This window comes from Typopeltis vanoorti, chromosome 15 (assembly GCF_054136105.1).
Source record: "Typopeltis vanoorti isolate ZY-2024b chromosome 15, IOZ_Tvanoo_1.0, whole genome shotgun sequence".
In the NCBI taxonomy this organism is placed as follows: Eukaryota; Metazoa; Arthropoda; class Arachnida; order Uropygi; family Thelyphonidae; genus Typopeltis; species Typopeltis vanoorti.
The window spans coordinates 117,663,604-117,682,837 of NC_143563.1; the positions used below are offsets into that span (position 1 = coordinate 117,663,604).

At 35.6% G+C, this 19,234-nt stretch overlaps 1 protein-coding gene across 2 annotated transcripts in view; it reads right to left on the reverse strand.

The window, feature by feature from the left end:
* Positions 1-19,234, reverse strand: part of Nup75 (nuclear pore complex protein Nup75) — a 492,606-nt gene that overhangs the window by 186,438 nt on the left and 286,934 nt on the right. The window lies entirely within an intron of this gene.

A 19,234-nucleotide genomic window follows, 5' to 3' on the forward strand; every position in this document is an offset into this window, starting at 1 on the left:
GCTGAATAAAAAAATATGTGTATTTGTCCATCTAACTTTCATGGTGGCTTAAGATAATTATACTTATTTTATATCTCTTCTCATAAGACATCACTTAAGCTGAGTGACATCAGAAGAACTGAAGACACCAATCACGAATATAAGGAGCATTAATAAAAAGGAAATCGAGCTTGCAGAAGAACTAGAAAAGTAACATGTGGATATAGTTGGCATCATGAAACAAAGAAGGCAAGATATGCTTAATTTGGGCAGTAATGATCAAGGAAAGGAAAGAGTAGTGATAGCATTCAACACCAAACATGAAGATAAATTTTTTGATTGGAAAGCAATTTCAAGTAGACTAATGTGTGGCAAACTTCAGAATGGGGAAATGAACAACGAAACTCATTTGTGCGTATGACCCCATGGAAGGATCTCCTAAGGGAAAAAAAAAAAAAAAAAAACTGAGTCACTAGAGCAGGCTGATGGCATAAAAGAAAAAGGAAAATGTGGTACTTGTTGCAGATCTAAAGAGGCATATAGAAAGGTTTAGGGAAAATTTGAGAAAAGGAGAAGGCCATTAATAATGGTATCTGCTGGATTTCTGCTCAGCATATATATTAGTCATTGCTAATACCATGTTTCAACATATGCTTAAGGGTCAAAGCTGTACAACTAAGAGGAGACCTCCACATAGCCTTTCAACGAATGTGGAGATCCGACCAGGACATCTGACATTAATGTTCAATCCTCACCTTCTCGTGATGCACCCTGTTGGGTATCTACGTGGATACTGAATGAACTAGGTTGGGCTGGCAATTTGGAATTTAGCAGACCAAATTGTAATTCTTATTGGCTTAAACCAAATTACAAAATGATGGTACAACATGACAAAATTTCATGCCGGCTGGGGCATAGCCTGGTTAAACAAGGCCCCCGTAGTTTTCGCCAGGGAACCAGGGTAAACAGCGACAAGTCAGCTACTGGAACAAATCTGAAAAAACACCCCAACTCAATATCACCAGAGTTAAAGATTGGTACTATCAACATAAGAAGCCTGAATGGCAAAGAAATCGAGCTAGCTGAGGAATTAGATAAGTACCAGATGGACATAATAGGGGTGACTGAAACCAAAAAGACAAAAACTGGTGAGATCGTTCTGAGCAATAAATACAAAATGTTATATTCAGGAAATACAATCAAGGAAAAGAAGGGGTAGCCATAGTATTAAACACAAAATATGAGGTTAATCTTCTTGAATGGCAGGCAGTCTCAAGTAGAGTGATGTGGGCAAATATCAGAATGGGGAATTGGACAATGAGACTTATTTGTGCCTATGGTCCCGCAGAAGGTTCTACTAAGGTAGAAGTGGAGGAATTTTTTGATGCTTTAGAAAACACAATTGACACAATGAAAAAGGAAAATTTGGTCCTTGTTGGGGATCTAAATAGCAGAGTAAGAAATGATTGTCAGACATACAAAAATATTTTGGGAAAATTTGGAGAAAAGGGCAAAGCTAATAATAATGGCAAATACCTGTTGGATTTCTGCTCAGGACATGGACTGGTTATTACTAACACCATGTTCCAACATAAAAATGTTGCACAAATTCACATGGAGAGAAGAGGCAAGGAATAAGAAAAGTCATGTTTTCTCCTTGGTGCAGGACACCAGAGTGTACAAAGGATTTGAAATTGGAAGTGATCACTATTTATTCTTGAGCAGGATAAAATTGAATTTCATACTGAAAAGAATAACATGTAAGAAAGTTTTAAAGCGAATAAAAGTTGAGCAGCTCTCAGATGTGAACTGTAGACTAAAATAGACAAAGATTATTGAAGAAAAAATGAAAGAGTTTGAGAACAGGAATCAAACCTTGGAGATTCAGTGTCAAGCCTTGAAGAAAACCCTGATTGATTCAGCCAGAGAGGCATGTGATGAAGTTGTCTGCAAGGATAGAAAAATTAGAACTTCATGGTGGACACAGGAAGTTAAAGAGGCAGTGAAGGAAAAGAAGAAAGCATTTCAAAAGTTCCTAGCAAATAAGTCAGCTTGTGCTCTTAGAGAATACAGAGACAAATGTAAGAAAGCTAAACACTGTGTAAAACTAGGTAAACAAAAGTCATGGGAGGATTTTGGCAAGAACATAAAAAATAAATATCAAGAAGGTGGTAAGATATTCTGAAGGTTGTTGAAGAAGCTTAGAAATGGAGGAAAGAGTGCTGTAAAAGGAGTTAGAGATGATAAAGCTGACATGAAAACAGGAGAAAAAGATATCATTGAAGTATGGAGTAATTACTTTGAAAAACTGCTAAATGAAACAAGCGGTGATGACAGCACAGTGGGAAAAAACACTGACCAGGCATGCAGTCAGGAATACATATCCATACTTGAAGTAGAAAAAGCCATCAAAGGCTTGAAATGTGGAAAGTCAGCAGGAGTAGATGATATTTGACCAGAAATGCTGAAGTATGGTGGTATAAGAGTCTTACAGTGGCTGCACTGCATAGTTCAGAAAGCCTGGACAGAGGAACGATTTCCCGATGATTGGAGTAGAGCTCTCATAGTACCCATATATAAAAAGGGAAATAAAACTGAATGTGAGAATTACAGAGGTATTTCCCTACTGAGCGCTCCTGGCAATATCTATGCAAATATACTTGAGAAACGGTTGAGAAGAATTGGGGAAGAAAAGCTTGGTGAAGAACAAGCTGGATTCAGACCAAATAGAGGCTGTCAGGATCAGATCTTCACTTTATGACAAATACTTGAGAAACCATGGGAATATAACAAAGATCTGTATTTAAGTTTTGTCGATTTGGAAAAGGCATATGACAAGGTGCCAAGAGAGAAGCTATTCAATACGCTACAGTTATATGGTGTCAATGGAGCATTATATCAAGCAATACTTAATCTGTATTTGAGTTGTAAGTAGGCAGTTAGAATTGAAGGAAGTACAGGAAGATGGTTTAATGTTAAATCTGGTGTGAGACAAGGTTTTACATTATCCCCTCTGTTATTCATTATCTATATGGATCACATTATGAAGGAAAGTGGTATTAAACATGATATCAGAATTGGAGATGTTAATGTCAGCTCTTTGCTTTATGCGGACGATGTTATACTGCTAAATAAATCCACTAGAAGTCTGCAAGATTCCATGACTAAATTGAATAACTGTTGTAATAGATATGGTATGAAGGTCAGCATTAAAAAGACAAAGACAATGAAAATAGGTAGAATTGTTGAAAATTCTACCTAGTTAATTGTGTTGTGAACGGGGGACCTGTGGAACAAGTAAAACATTTCATCTACACTATTTTTATTGAAGATGGTAAATTAAATATGGAAATAGACAACAGAATCAGCAAAGATGGTATGGCGGGTTGTCAATTGAATAAATTCATATGGAATAAGAGAGAAATTAGTCGGAACACTAAATTAGCTGTATACAAGACAGTGTTCAAACCAGTTTTAACTTATGGATCTGAGAGCTGGGTTCAAAGTAAAACACCTGACCAAAGACTAGAGACTGCAGATCTGAGAGTCCTGAGAAAGATTAAAGGCATGAACAGATGACATCGATGGCAATATCATATTAAAAACAACTATATTAGGAAAGAACTTGACATTGTTGGAATCCAGGAATGCATTAGCAGAGCTAATCTCAGGTGGTACGGTCACTTAAACAGAATGGGCGAGGAAAGATTAGCAAAACAAGTGTTCTCTGCCAGGTTGGCAGGAAAACGACCCAGAGGAAGACCAAGATATAGGTGGATTGATATGGTACAATGTGCCTTCGAGAACTCAAATATAAGATCTGACAATGATAATATTGGAGTCTTGGCAAGTAACACACTAATTTGGAGGAAAATTGTAGATAGGAAGTTAGTAATGATGTAAGTTTTTCGTGTAGTACTATCATATCCTGTACACCCCTTGAGGGTACATGTCAGGAATTTGATGATGATGATGTTTCAACATATAGATGCTTACACGTTCACATGGAGAGAAGACACAAGAAATATAAAAACCTCCTTGATTATGGTTATGCTGAAAGTAATATCTTCATGCTGGTTCAGGATACAAGAATGTACACAGGATCTCAAATTGAAAGTGATCATCACTTAGTTTTAAGTAGGATAAAACTGATTTGAACATTGAAAAGAACAGTATGTAAAACAATTTTATAAAAAGTTAAGCCGCTTTTGCAGGTAAACTGTAGACTCAATTATACAAATATTACTGAAGAAAGGATAAAATGGCTTGAAAACAAGAACCAAACCCTGTAGTCTCCGGAGCAAAATCTAAAGAAAACATCGATTGATTCAGTTAGGGATGCATGTGTTAAGTTGTCAGCAAGAATAGAAAAATAAGAATGCCATGGTGGACAAATTAAAGACGCAGCTGTGGAAAAGAAGAAATCTCGAAAACAATGCAGAAAAATGTAAGAGAGCTAACTATGTGTAAAAGTAGCTACACAAAACTCATGGGAAGACTTTGGTAAAAATATATAAAATAAATATCAGGAAAGCAGGAAAAAGGTTAGAAGTGGAGGAAAGAGTACTTTAAAAGGAATCAAAGAAGATGAAGTTGACATGAAAATTGGAGAGAAGAATATCCTAGATGTCTGGAGTAATTACTTTGAATGAGAAAAATCAAAACAAAATTGTAGCGGTAATCACAGGTGACATTAGTAGAGACAATAATTTATATGAAATATAAAACAGAAATTAGTCAAAACGCTAAACTAGCTATATACACCATAGTTTTTAAACACATTTTAACCTATGGTCTGAGAGTCCAATGGCTGGTGGTTTTGGATTTACGACAAAAGCAACTAAGGCAATGAAGCAGTGTATTATGACTGCATGTTCTTCTGGCAGTTCGCCAAGTTTCATCCTGATACTTGGGATCAAAAACTCAAGTATCAAAGAGGGAAAACTATACCACCTCTGTATGAGACCAACTAACATGCTATCAGTTGAAAAGGATTTCAACTCATAGCATGTAGATACGAATATAAATTAAATTACACTTTAATAAATATTTCCAATATTTCGGTAACGTCACATTGTCATTTTCAAAAGGATCTTACAAAAAAGGCATGTGCACGTAGGCAATACAACACAGTAACTGAGAATGAAGAGATGAAGCTATTGTTCTCCTAAAAGTCCTGATGGTGCCCTCTAGCAGGCTAAGTAGGTGTTCTTGGCTGTTGGGCTGAAGGTCTGCTGATGTAAGCCTCCCAAATTTGGGGCAGTTGCATACAACCAAATTTGTTGAAGATTGGAGAGTTTCTTAGGGCTGAGGCTGATTCCATAAATAGCCTTTTGAATTTGTATTTGCTACAGTGTATTACTGTAGCTTTCGTCCACCGTATTCTGTGGCGTGTATCCAGAGCATGGTCTGCAAGACCAGAATGGCTGTACTTGTGAAAACAGATGAAGTCCTTATGTTCAGAAATTCTGATATTCGCTGTCCTGTCCTGCCTGTTTGGCCAAAGTAAGACAGTTTACTTGAAGGGACCTGGTATACACCAGGTAGGTCTAGTGGAAGTGGTTGGTCTTTGGTGGAGCGGATAAGGGATGACAATTTTCTGTAAGGCCTGTAACAGGAGGTCAGGTCATGTTTTTTAAGATTTTGGTAATTTTTTCTGAGGTGCCTTGGATGTAGGGAATGGTGATGGATTTAGAGTAATCCTTGTTGTGTGTGTGTGGGGGGGGGGGGGGCATTGGCTGAGAAAGTGTTGAGGATGTGATTTAGTTCAGTGTTTAGGGCCATGTTGTTAGAACAGATTAGTTTAGCCCTGTTGTATAGTGTTTTCACCGCTCCATATTGTTGTGTGTGTGTGGGGGGGGAATTGTTGGTGAATGTATCTGCCTGTATGGGTGGGTTTTCTATAAACTGAGAAAACCAAGGTTCCATCAGGCTGGCGGGTGACTAGTGTGTCTAGGAAAGGGAGGCTGTTGTTTTCCTCTTTTTCCAGGGTGAACTTGATTCTGGGGTGTTGGTTGTTTAAGTGTGTTAAGAAGGAGAGGAGTGTTTCAGAGCCATGTGGCCAAATAGCGAACACATCATCAATGTAGCGAAGCCATATGGTTGGATTTTGTGGAGCAGATGCTAAGGCTTTTTCTTCAAAGGTCTCCATAAAGAAATTGGCCAAGGGTGGGGAGAGTGGTGAACCCATGGCTGTCCCCTCTATTCTACTGTTTGTAGAATTTTCCCTGCCAAACGAAATAGCCTGAGTTCATTGTGAACTGAGATATCAGGAGAAAATTTAGCTTGGATTAGCTGTAAAGTTTCCTTGAGTGGGACATTTGTGAATAAGGAGGAGACGTCAAAGCTGACCATTATGTCAGTATGTTGGAGTGTAAGGTTTTCTATGCTGGCTTTTAAGTGGGCTGAGTTTTTTTATGTGTGATGGTGTGTTGCCAGTATAGTGTGCGAGCTCTTTGGCCAAATGTTTAGCTAATTTGTATGTGGGGGAATCAATGCCATCCACTATGGGATGTAATGGCACATTTTCTTTATGTATTTTTGGGAGTCTGTAAATAAGGGGGGGGGGGGTATAGAGTTAAACGGCTTTATTCTGTTGGTAACTTCTACAGGCCAAGAATTGACTTTCTTAAGGAGCCTGTGAAGTTTTCTAATTTGTGAGTTGGTGGGATTGTATTCAATAGGGAGGTAAGTAGCCCGATCTAATAGAAGAGCATTAAGCTTGCCTGTGTAGTCCTTTTGGTTAAGTACTACAGTTGCATTTCCCTTATCCACTTTGGTGATAACTAATTCTTTATTATTCCTCATTTCCTGTAGAGCTTTATATTCCGTGTTGGATATGTTGGTTTTTGGTGGTCTTGCTTTGGAGAGGACACAAGCTACAACCAGACTTACACCGTTGGCGATTTGATGTGGAAGGTGGTGGATTCCGCGTTCGATCTGGATCATAATATCCTCACTAGGTATTTTTCTGGGAGCAATGGCAAAGTTGTGGCCCCGTGAAAGCACGTTGAGTGCTTCAGGGTGACTGAAGAAAGGTTGATTACAGTGTTGGTAGCAAGTTTTGGATTGATGGTAGAGTTCTTTTTTAATTTTTCGAATTTTTTCATCTGTCGGCCTCATATTTTTTCAAATTCTTTGTCTGCAGCAGTACAAGAGACGTCATGCAAAATAGACCCAAAGTTCATGATTTAAAGTGCACGAAAGCTCATCTTTGAAGGCACGAATAGCTTCGTTGATGTCCGCTAAGAGAAACTGCGCGGCGGTGATTTGTTCGCAAAGCAATGCGTAACTAGCGGGGTTATATATATATATGAAGAGCTTTTTGTGAAACAAAAAGGTGCTTGAATTTTACACAGTTCGGGATTACCTTATTATCCCGGCAGCGTTTCAGGAAAGTTAGACGATTTAATTGTCTAGACAGCTTCAACTTCATTTTACCATATTGGTGGGCCTTCCGTGCGATCGTATCTCCGAGGATATTGTTGAATCTCGTAGACAGGCTTATACGTTGGTTATGCATTACTAAATCATTTAAGGAATTGAACAACGTAGATATGAATATAAATTAAATTACACTTTGATAAATATTTCCAATACAGGGTGTTCGGGATAAATTTGACATATTTATAATTAATTATATTTTTCCGTAAGTTACATGTATTAACACACACTTCTCTTCATTTAAAAGTTTGGACCCTTCTTCATTCATATACAAGATGTCAGAAAGGATGGATAGCTGGAACCCACCTGAATCATGGAAGAGAATAACTTGTATCATGATGATTCGTGCCCGCCATCAAAATAAGGATATTACGACTGCTGCCCAATGCTCCCTGAATACAGTAAAAACAATCAGGCATGAACTAGAGACTTGCAATGGTGACTACGAGGATGTCGCAAGAAGAAAGATCCCTAGCAGACGATCTGATTGCGTTCGTACAGCAGAATTCCTCGCAAATCTGCAGGAACAGGTGTTGAAGAACCCTGGCATTGGAATTCGGGCTTTGTTCATGGAGTTGCTAACTGTAGTCAAGCCCTGGATAACAAGGGTAGCCAATGGTAGGCCGTATGTATGGCAGCAGGATTCGGCCCCTTGCCACACCTCTGGGAAAAGTCAAAAATGGTTGTCTGAAAATTTCTACGACTTCACCAGTCCAAATGTTTGGCCTCCAAACTCCCCAGACCTTAACCCCATGGATTATTTTGTATGGGGCGCAGTTGAAAAAGACACCAATCGCACTTCCAGTAATACAAAAGCCCAGTTAATGGATAAAATTAAAACAGTTTTTGCGGCCCTTCCCAGGGAGACTGTAGCATCAGCTTGTTCGAGGTTCCGAAGCAGAATTGAAGCTGTGATCGATGCTAATGGTGGTTATTTTGAGTAAATGTTGTTGATAGTATTGTAATTAACTCTGCCTGTAATGTTTTTTTGTCAATTCATTAAATTTAATAGATACAAAGAAGATTTTCTTTTTCCTTACGAAACTGTCAAATTTATCCCGAACACCCTGTATTTCGGCAACGTCACGTTGCCATATTGAAAAGGAACTTACAAAAAAGTATCTACGTTGTTCAATTCCTTAAGTGATTTAGTAATGCATAACCAACGTATAAGCCTATCTACGAGAACTCATAGCATGATCAGTTGAAATGGAGTAATTAAGGATTTCAAGTGCTTCATCTATACACAATAGCCTTTTGCAACAAAAAAATAAAACATGATTTGGGATACGAGATGAAATTAGTTATGGATGCTAAAACATCGTAAAACACATGATTACCAGATATACAGAAAGGTTTTGGGAAAATTTCAGGAAAAGCACAAAGCTAATAATAATAACAAAATAATAAGTTATTACCAACATCATGTTCAAACATAAAAATATGTACAAATTTACATGGAGAGAAGATGTAAGAGATAAGAAAAATCTCATTGACTATGTTACAGTTGATAGCGATGTTTTCTCACTGGTTCAGGACAAAAGAGTATACAGACAATTTGAAACAGGAAGTGATCACTATCTCGTTTTGAACATGATAGAATTGAGTTTCATATTGAAAAGAAGATTGTGTAAGAAAGTTTTAAAACAAATCAAAGTTGAGAAGCTTTTGGAGGTGAACTGTAGACTCAAATACACAAACATCATTCAATAAAAAGTGAAAGAGTTAGAACACAAGAACCAAACCTTGGAGATTCAATGGCAAACTCTGAAGAAAATATTGATTGATTCAGACAAAGAGACATGTGGTGAGGTTGTCTGCATAATTCAAAATACCTGGTCAGAGGACTGAAATTCCAAATTTCAGTCCTCTGACCTCTGAAATCTAGTATTTTCCTACTGAGTATTCCTGGTAAGATTTATACAAGTATACTTGAGAAATAGCTCAGAAAAATTGTGGAAGGGAAGCTTCAGGATTCAGTTGAAAAGTCATGATAAAAAGTTCTTTGTATCCTAGATGGAATCCAGGCCTTTCCAACAAAAGAGTATTGTTGACACTGAACTAGGAGAGAGAGGGTTGAGCTTGCTAGAAAAAAAGTTGATCAAAAAACCAAAGACAAATGCATGTTTTAAGAAAAATTAGGAGAGTGAACAGGTTGAATCAGTGGCAAAATCACATTAAAAATGAAATATTAGAAAGGAACCTGGCATTATTAGCCTTCAGATATGGATTCAGGCCAAACAAAGGTTTGTCAAGATCAGATTTTCACTTTAAGACAAATAATAAGAGAAATCTTGGGAGGAGCCAAGAGGAAAGATCTTCAAAACACTACAGTTATATCTTGTAAATGGAACATTATATCAAACAATACATCTTCTCTATTTAAGCTTAAGTCAGCAGTTAGACTTGCGGTAGGTGCAGAAAGATGGTCTGAGGTAAAATCAGATGTACGACAAGGGTGTGCATTATCTCCACTGTTATTCATTATGGATCACATTATGAAGGAATATGGTATTAAATCTGATATCAAAATTGGTGATGTTAATATCAGCTCTTTACTTTATGCAGATAATGTTATACTTCTTAATAAATTGAGTACAAGTCTGCAAGATTCCCTGACTAAATTGAATAACTGTTGTAATAGAAATGGTATGCTAATAGAAATGTTGTAATATAAATGTAATAGAAATAGAAAAGGTCAGCAATAACAAGACAAAGACAATAAAATTAATAAAGCTGGTATGGTAAGAAGTCAGCTGAATAAATTATATGAAATAAGAAATTAGTCAAAACACTAAATTAGCTATATAAAAGATCATGTTCAAACCAATTTTAACTTATGGATCTGAGAACTGGGTTAGAAATAAAACACTCCATCAAAGCCTGGAGACCTCTGATATGCGAGTTCTGAGAAATAATAGTGGAGTGAACAGATGGGATCAATGGCAGTATCACATTAAAAATAGGGATAAGGAAAGCAGTTGCAATGGTTAGTATTCAGGAATGTGTTAGTAGAGCTAATCTCAGCTGGTATTGGCACTTAAACAGAATGTTTAAGTGACAATACCATCTTAGTCTTCCTCTGGGAAAAACCCAGAGGAATATCAAGATGTAGGATTGATACATTAAAAAGTACTTTAAAAGACAGAAATATAAGGTCTGATAATATTGGAATCTTGAGAAATAACAGATTAATTTGGAGAAAAATTGTTGATCGAAAGTTAGTAATAGGGTAACTTTTTCATGTAATACTATCATAATTATCCTGTACATCCTCCTGAGGGTAGGTACATATCAGGAATTTGATGATGATATGTTGGAAATTGTTACTTAATATAGTAACAATTTTTAAGATTTCTACATTTCTGCCATTTCTAAGCTTATTTAAATTTGCTGAAGAGGTTCTTAATGATATCAGTAGCAATTGAATAGTAGAGCAGTTGAATTTCATATCAAATATATGAAATTCAACTGCTCTACGATTTGAATAATTCACTATATCTGTTTAGTAGATATAGCAGCAAACTTCACATTAACAAAGTTGGGAAAACTCAAAGTGGCAGGTTAAGAATTGTTAATTAAAATAAAAGAGCACAGAAATATTGACTTACATGATCTTTTGGGATGTTCCACTAAAACTGATCACTAGTGGAACTCAAAAACAATTAAGAGACTTTTTCCTGTGATAGTATCAAGTGTAATGAAAATCAGAAGGAAATATTGTTAAGATTACTGAAGAAAAAAACATTAAAAATGAAGAACTGAAATGAATTTTAGGAGATGAGAAAAATTCTTTAGTACTGTACTGTCACTCTCTGGGATGGATAACGTTTTTTTTAAGTTGTTACAAGAATTTCTTATTTAAAAATACAAAGAAAACAGAAAACTTGGAAAAATTATATTACGCTTTGCTAATGATTCAACTAAAGTCAGCAAATTCTGAACAAACATTTTCAACAATTTTTTTGCACAAAACATTCATTCACAATTGTAAGACATCATTCAACTAACTGTTTTTACATACATTTTATTTTTGGAATAAAAAACAATTTTAATTATTTATAAAACAACAATGACTAAAAAATGGTTAGCTTTTTCTTATACTCCTTTTTCCTGAATAAAATATAAACACACATTCCATTTTAATCAAGCTTGATTTAAGCATAGGTAATCTAGACAGTTAGCTACAGTAGCAAACAAATTAATCTGTATACTCATATTTAGGAACATACTTTACTGCAGATGGAAAGCAAAATAAACACAGATTTGAAGATAAAGAAATAAAAATAAGAACAGCCATAGCGAAAGATGCATTCTGGAAAAATAAAGATCTGCTCAGAAGTTCTGTGAGCATTGAGACAAAGAAAAGAATGCTAACATTAGTGTGGCCAATTTTCACATATGGAAATGAGACCTGGATATTCAAGAAAAGAGTAAGACAAAAGATAACGGCCTTTGAAATGTGGTGCTATTGGATCCTTGTTAACAACTTCACCACATGCTTCTCTGGCTGAATAAATCATAAGGAATCTTACAGAAATTTGGTTCTTGTTTTCATGATATTACATTGAAATATATGATTGGATACGAAGCGTATGAGGATGCGTATATGATCAATAATGGCCGGTAAGGTGGTTAATGAAAACAAAGATTACATAATCTTTCATTTTTATTGGGTAATATTTCGTATCTGAGTCTACGGTTCACCTCTGAAATCTACTCAACTTTATTTTTAAAAACTTTCCTGCTTTTCTTTTCAGTGTGATATTCAAATTCATTCCACTCAAAACTAAATGGTGATTCCTTTCTATTTCAAATCTTCTGTATACTGTTGTGTTCTGAACTAGTGTGAAGACATTGCTATTAATAATAACATAATAGTTTTTATTTCTTTTATGTCTTTGGGAATCCTTATTTTGACTCATGGTGTGCATAATGACTACTCTCTATTCTGAACAGATGCCTGGGCTTACCATTATAGGACAACTGGCCTGTTCCGGACTCAATTCCATCTTTTTAAGGGTCTTCCTCTGCATATGGTACCTTTTGGATACCATATGCAGAGGAAGACCCTTAAAATTTTTATTTATAATGCCTGTTACTTTTAAAAAGTTTGATAGTTTTGGTTCTATATCAGCTTCATTTTCATATGACATTGTGCATCCTAAATATTTGAATGTATTTACTTGCTCTATTATTTTCTTGTTTATTACTATTTTGCTTCATATTGGGTTAGCATCAAAGATGCTAACCCAATATGAATGCCATGACTTTTGTTTTCTCTGTTGATATTCCAAAACCATATGTTTTTATCAGGTTATTTAGACTGTATAATGATTTTTGTGGTTCATCTTCATTGCTTCCAAGGATTATTTGGTCATCAGCAAAGAGTAGAATAGCTAATCTGTTGTTACAGTTTATCTTGAATCCTCCTTCATTAGTTATCTTCCATTCTTTAATGATTTTATCTATGTATATATTAAATAAAACAGGTGAGAGAGGGCAACCCTGATGTACCCTTTACTGGTTTCCGGCTTGATGTTAAATTATTTGTACTTCACAGATATTTTATTATCTTGATATACATTAAATAAGGCTCTAAAGTTTGGTATTTTATTAAGGTTTGGTATTTTATATTCTTCCAGGATTTCCCACAGTTTTTCTCTGATAATTTTCTCAAATGCTTTGGTGTAATCTATAAAAGCTATATGTGTTTCTATGTTCATTTTTCTGTGTTTTTCAATAAGTAATTTTAACATAAATGCAGAGTCTATGCAAGACCTACCTTTTCTGAACCCATTTTGTTCCTCTGTTAATTCTGGATCTACTATATGTTTAAGTTTATATGCTAAGATTTTTGCATTAATATTAATAGTAATAAATATACAAAATATTTAATATTTTCTTTTTCTTAGTGTGCACTCAAAAAATTCCTCCACTTCTTAATTTCATTTTAATTACTTTATGACTCATTAGTAGAACCTCCTGTGGGATCACAGGCACCAATAAGTCTCCATGTCCAATTCTTCATTTTAATTTTGCTGGCATTGCTCTGGCATTCAAGAAGATTGTTTTAGTGTTAAATATTATAGCTACTCCTTTCTTTACCTGATCATTATTTCCTGAATATAACATATTCTATTTGTTATTTAGAAGAACCTCACCTGTTTTTGTCCTTGCTTCAGTAATACCAATTATGATTGTGTGGTGATTTCTTTAATTTTTGTGCTGGATGCACTTCTTTTCCACTGATAATTCTTAAGCCAATGTTGCCTATCTTGGATTCTGCAGATGTTGAATTGGTTTGTTTCAGTATTTGACTTTTTCATTGTTTGTTCAGATTCTGTAAAGAAATGAGTGTGTGTGTGTGTGTGTGTTGGGGGGAATTTGATGAAGTTGGTGATGCCCTAGCCGGTATGAAATTTTATCATGATGTATCATATTTTTTTGTTTTAGTTTATACCAATACAGAATACAATTTTGTCAGCTATTTATATCAGCTACACACACATACTACTAAATGCTGCCCAGAAATTCTCTCCATTGACTACCACACAAGATCACAGCAAAACTGTTACCATCCCATATATACAATGCACATCTGAAACGCTATCTAGAGTAGGGTGACCAGACGTCCCTTTTTTAGACTTGGGTCCTGTTGTCCTGACAAAACCAACCTTATCAGGATGCTAATTGTCCCTTTTTCAATTCATGCCATAACTTCATTCTTGTATGTTCGAATATGGAAAGGATAATCTCTCTGCTGGTGACATGTGATCGCTTGAGATCAAAAACATGCATGCTATGATGATTATCAACTGTTATGAATGCACTCTCTCTCTGCAATAGGACAAAAATGCTGCATCCAGACGATAACAAGTTATTTTGTTTACCATACCATTGTTTTGTGCTTCTCATGCCAGCCTGTTAGTAATTGTGAAAGTTAAAGCAAGTATATATTGTGAGTGGTGATATTTCATCCAGATTTTATCATGGCAAAAAAGGAAGTGTAGTTTCATTCGAGATTTAAAAGAGGAACAAGTCGCAATGTGCTGTGTGTGTCGTTCGGTTTTTTTTCAATTGAACATGGAGGCTGTTCTGATATAAAACAGCATTTGATGAAGCAAACACATAAATTGGCAGCCAGTTCTTGCAGTTCAAGTCAAGATGCTACATAATTTTTCACGAAAAATTCAAAAGGGAAATTAACTGACAAAAGTAAATGGCTTGCAGTTCAAGAAGGGTTTTTTGCATTTCATGCAACGAAACTGTGAAAGCAATAATTGTGATCAAGACATATTTTGACATTTCGTGGATTGACTTTTATGAGTGCATCTTGAAAGAACCAATATCTTCATATAAATATAATAATAATGATAATGCTGATACTCCATAATTATAATGCACACTTCAGTCCTGTGTACTGTAATTATATGTTATTCCATTTTTATGTAGAGCATACCAGAAGTGTCCTATTTTTTACCTGCTGGAAAATTCAAAATGTTCCTTTTTTTTTTTTTTTGGTTTGAAAATCTAGTCACCCTAATCTAGAGTACTCAATAAATATTAGCTAGGCACCATATTTAAACCTTATATCAAATTGGCAACTCTCATCCATTCACCTAAGGACAAACTCTCTTCTTTATCACATCCAGGAGTTTATGAAGTGCCATGTTCTTGTGACTGGGCTTACTATGGACAGACAGGAAGAAATGATGACATCTGACTTGGCGAACATAAAAAATACATCTGGCACTATCATTATGGCAAGCTGGGTCTAGCAGACCATGTCTTGGATACCTCTTCACAGGATTCAAGAAAAGAAAAGTACTACACAGAGGTCATTATAATTCATAGAGATTGTTTTTTGGAATCAACAGAAGCTTTAAAACATACTTCAAACCTCAACAAGTATGGCTGTATAAATTTACCAAAAATCTGGGAGACTATCATTTTAAGATCTAATTAATATTTGTTTTCTCTCTTTTTTCAACATAGATGGTGCCTAATTAGGACTTTAGTTCCTCGTGCTGTCCATTACAATTTTTTTTTAACTAGTCCCACTGTTATACCAAATTGTTGTTTTGTATACTGTGACAAACTGTGCTTTGAAGATGCTGGATATAATACCAGCAAATAAGTATTATTTTCTTATCATTCTGTATTGTCATCAATACTGTGAAAATAAATAACATACTAATAAATATTTTATTTCACTCCATAAAACAGTTAACTATAATTATAAATACTAATAATTTTATCTTGCATGTCATTCCTAATTGCAGAATTCCTTTATACAACATATACTTTACTGCTTTGTGCCAAGCTTGATAGTCCCTGATATTTGGCAAAAAAAGTCCTTAGCTTCACTAAATTCCTCAGTATGAATCACCTACATTACAGAATCTTTAAATTCTAACTGACTTTCTTAAACAAGTAAGCAAATGAAGGTTTTTTTAAAACAGAAATAAAATCATTTCAACTCCCACCCAAAATAATTCACACTTCTCAATGCTGAACTATTCACACCATCCAGCAAAGCACTCTAACTGCAATTCATGAAAATAATTTATTATTAATGTGATGCTCCAAAGCGTTTGACAGCTCAATGATGGAAGAGCATATATTATTCTATCCATATGCCTATCATACATATCTCCCCCACTCCCTGAACCAGTTTTCTTGAGGATGCACTCACAACATCCAACAGTAGTGTATTGCACACACTCGCTACATACTCTATCATGTTATGAATCATTCCTACTCATTGCATGTAGAGTATAAAAACAAGCCTAGATTTAGCTTATTTCAAAAATAAAAGTCAGTCATCAAACTATTATCCAATTGCTTTCAATTCAGTTCTCCCAAAAATAATGGAGAGGGTCATCAGCAGTCAACTTAATGAACATAACTTCTGCCACTCTCAATCCACAGATGATCTCTGAGCAATCATCACTTGGAAAGTTTGGAGATATTTCTGTTATGGTTCTAGATGTTTCATGGCCTCCGATCAGGTCTACCTGGTCTGGTCTGGTCTGTGCCTTTTGCAATTGGGTTGCCAATTTCCTCTCTGGTCATTCAACTATGTACCATGGAAGATGACTTCCTCTTCTCAGATTTCCCCATTAATGCCAGGGCTTTAATACCTGGGCTGTGTATACCTGCACTCTTTCTTCTGTAGACAAATGACCCTCTTTCATTGATTTTAAATCCTGTCCACAACTTTGGTACATTTAATTCTGCTTCTTTACTTGACAAACTTTGTAACAATCAATTTAAAAACTTTAATATCTTCCATAATCAATGTCTTGAACAATATTCCCCTTACCATTCTTCTTCAGCAGGGTTAGAATAATGTTGTGAACTTCATGGTACCACAACAAAGTGTTGTCTTATTTCACTTCCTTCAACTTTTTTTTATAATACAGGCCAACAACTGATTCTATTCAGTTGACTTACATCTCTAGGTTTTCCTGGAACAAACACATCTCAGCCACAGCATCTTCAGTGGTCAAGACACCAATTGTTACTGTTACAAATGCTAACATCATATAAATCCCAAATCCTCCAAACTTTGGAGGGGTATTGATCACACATTTGAATGGCGTACCAAAAACCCATTCTAAAATTGTTTGATATTAATCATCAGAACGCAATCTGCTTAAATAATATTTTCACTCCCACATATTTATTTTAGTTATTTTCTGTTGGTATTTCATATAATTAATTCCTGCAATATGTCTCATAACTGGTGTTTCAGTGGTGAATGCTTTAAAAAACTGGTTACCACCATTCCTCCACTTTTTTCTATAGATTTATGAAAAGGGTTGCTGCTGGTCATTATACATTTATTGTCCAGAATCAAACCTTCAAGAGCAATTTATCTTTCACCTCTTTCATCTGATTCTGTCTACCTTTGTTCTTTGGAATAGTTCCATTCACTGTCTTCTCCCTAGGACTACAATCTCCAGTTGTTAAACAAATTCATCGAGTTTTCTACATGCTTCTGTACTCCTCTCTCTCTCTCTCTCACACACACAACAATGGTATGTTATAGCAAGGTTTCCTAAACTTCACATAGCTGGAAATTAGCTTTCTTCTTTCTTTTCAGTATATATATATAATTTTTTTTTTGTTTACAGCCCATCATGTGTGTGTATGTATATATATATATATGAAACGTACTATTAACTCGGGGTTGGGATATGTTCATTTTTCTAAATTAACTGACTTAAACCCGATAATTATAACACAATGACATTTATTTGAAAAAACGCAACATGTTTCGTCAAGAATGACTTCTTCAGGCGATAAGAACATAGAAAGATAATAAAAGACACTTAAATTAACATTGACACACTCTAAAGCTATACAATTATAAAGCCATAATATTCGACTGTAAATTACAGTTATTATGAGCTTGAACTACAGTCCGAGTTAAAGTTCTATTGTTGTACACCTGTGCGTGTGTGGAATCACGCGATCTCCAGTATCTAATAGTAGAGTTGAAAGAGTCAGCTAAATTATAGCTAAGATTATTATTCAAAAGAAAAGGGTCTAAGGTGATTTCCTTTGACTCGACAATGCGGCGCTCTATTTCATCATGGCAGATGTGTAGGTTTGAAGTCAATGTCCAATTTATTTCATGTTGGTGGCCTTCGTTGTTTATGTTTATTGAAAGCAGGACATGGCCCGACAGAGCAGTTGCTCTGGTTCTCTTATAAGCAATGTCTCTCTGATGCTCTTCGAGACGTAGTAAGATAGATTTCTCTGTCTGCCCATAGTAAGGCTTTCCACATTCACGAGTGACCTTGTATACACCTGGGAATTGTAGAAGGTTGTGAGGTTGTTTATAGTTGTTGAAGCTTTTTGGATAGTGTGCTGATATATGGCAAGACGATATGACCTTTGGAGTCGTCCTGTGTCTCTATGTTGTTACGTTGACGGCGGGATAATTGGTTGTTAATACTTTTTAGAGAGTAGCCATTGTTTTTAAAGGTCCATTTAAGATGTTGTAGTTCCTTTTTCAGTTCTTCTTCATCTGACAGTACAGATCTTACACGATTCGCTCGAGTTGATATAATACCCAACTTTTGCGCTGGATGGTGATGGGAGGACGCATGCAAATATCTGTCTGTGTGTGTTGGCTTTCTAAAAATAGAGACTTTAATTGATTCAGGCATCTTGGTGAGTTTAACATCTAGGAAGCAGATGGAACTATTTTCTTCAATCTCCATAGTCAATTTTATATCTTGATGGCGGTTGTTTAAGTGGTCGAGAAACTTGTGAAGATTCTCAGTACCATGCTCCCATATGAGGAATATATCGTCCACATATCTAAGCCAAATTTTTGGTTCTCGACTCTGCCAAAAATAATATCACGCTTCAACAACTATAAACAACCTCACAACCTTCTACAATTCCCAGGTGTATACAAGATCACTTGTGAATGCGGAAAGCCTTACTATGGGCAGACAGAGAAATCTATCTTGCTACGTCTCGAAGAGCATCAGAGAGACATTGCTTATAAGAGAACCAGAGCAACTGCTCTGTCGGGCCATGTCCTGCTTTCAATAAACATGAACAACGAAGGCCACCAACATGAAATAAATTGGACATTGACTTCAAACCTACACATCTGCCATGATGAAATAGAGCGCCGCATTGTCGAGTCAAAGGAAATCACCTTAGACCCTTTTCATTTGAATAATAATCTTAGCTATAATTTAGCTCACTCTTTCAACTCTACTATTAGATACTGGAGATCGCGTGATTCCACACACGCACAGGTGTACAACAATAGAACTTTAAC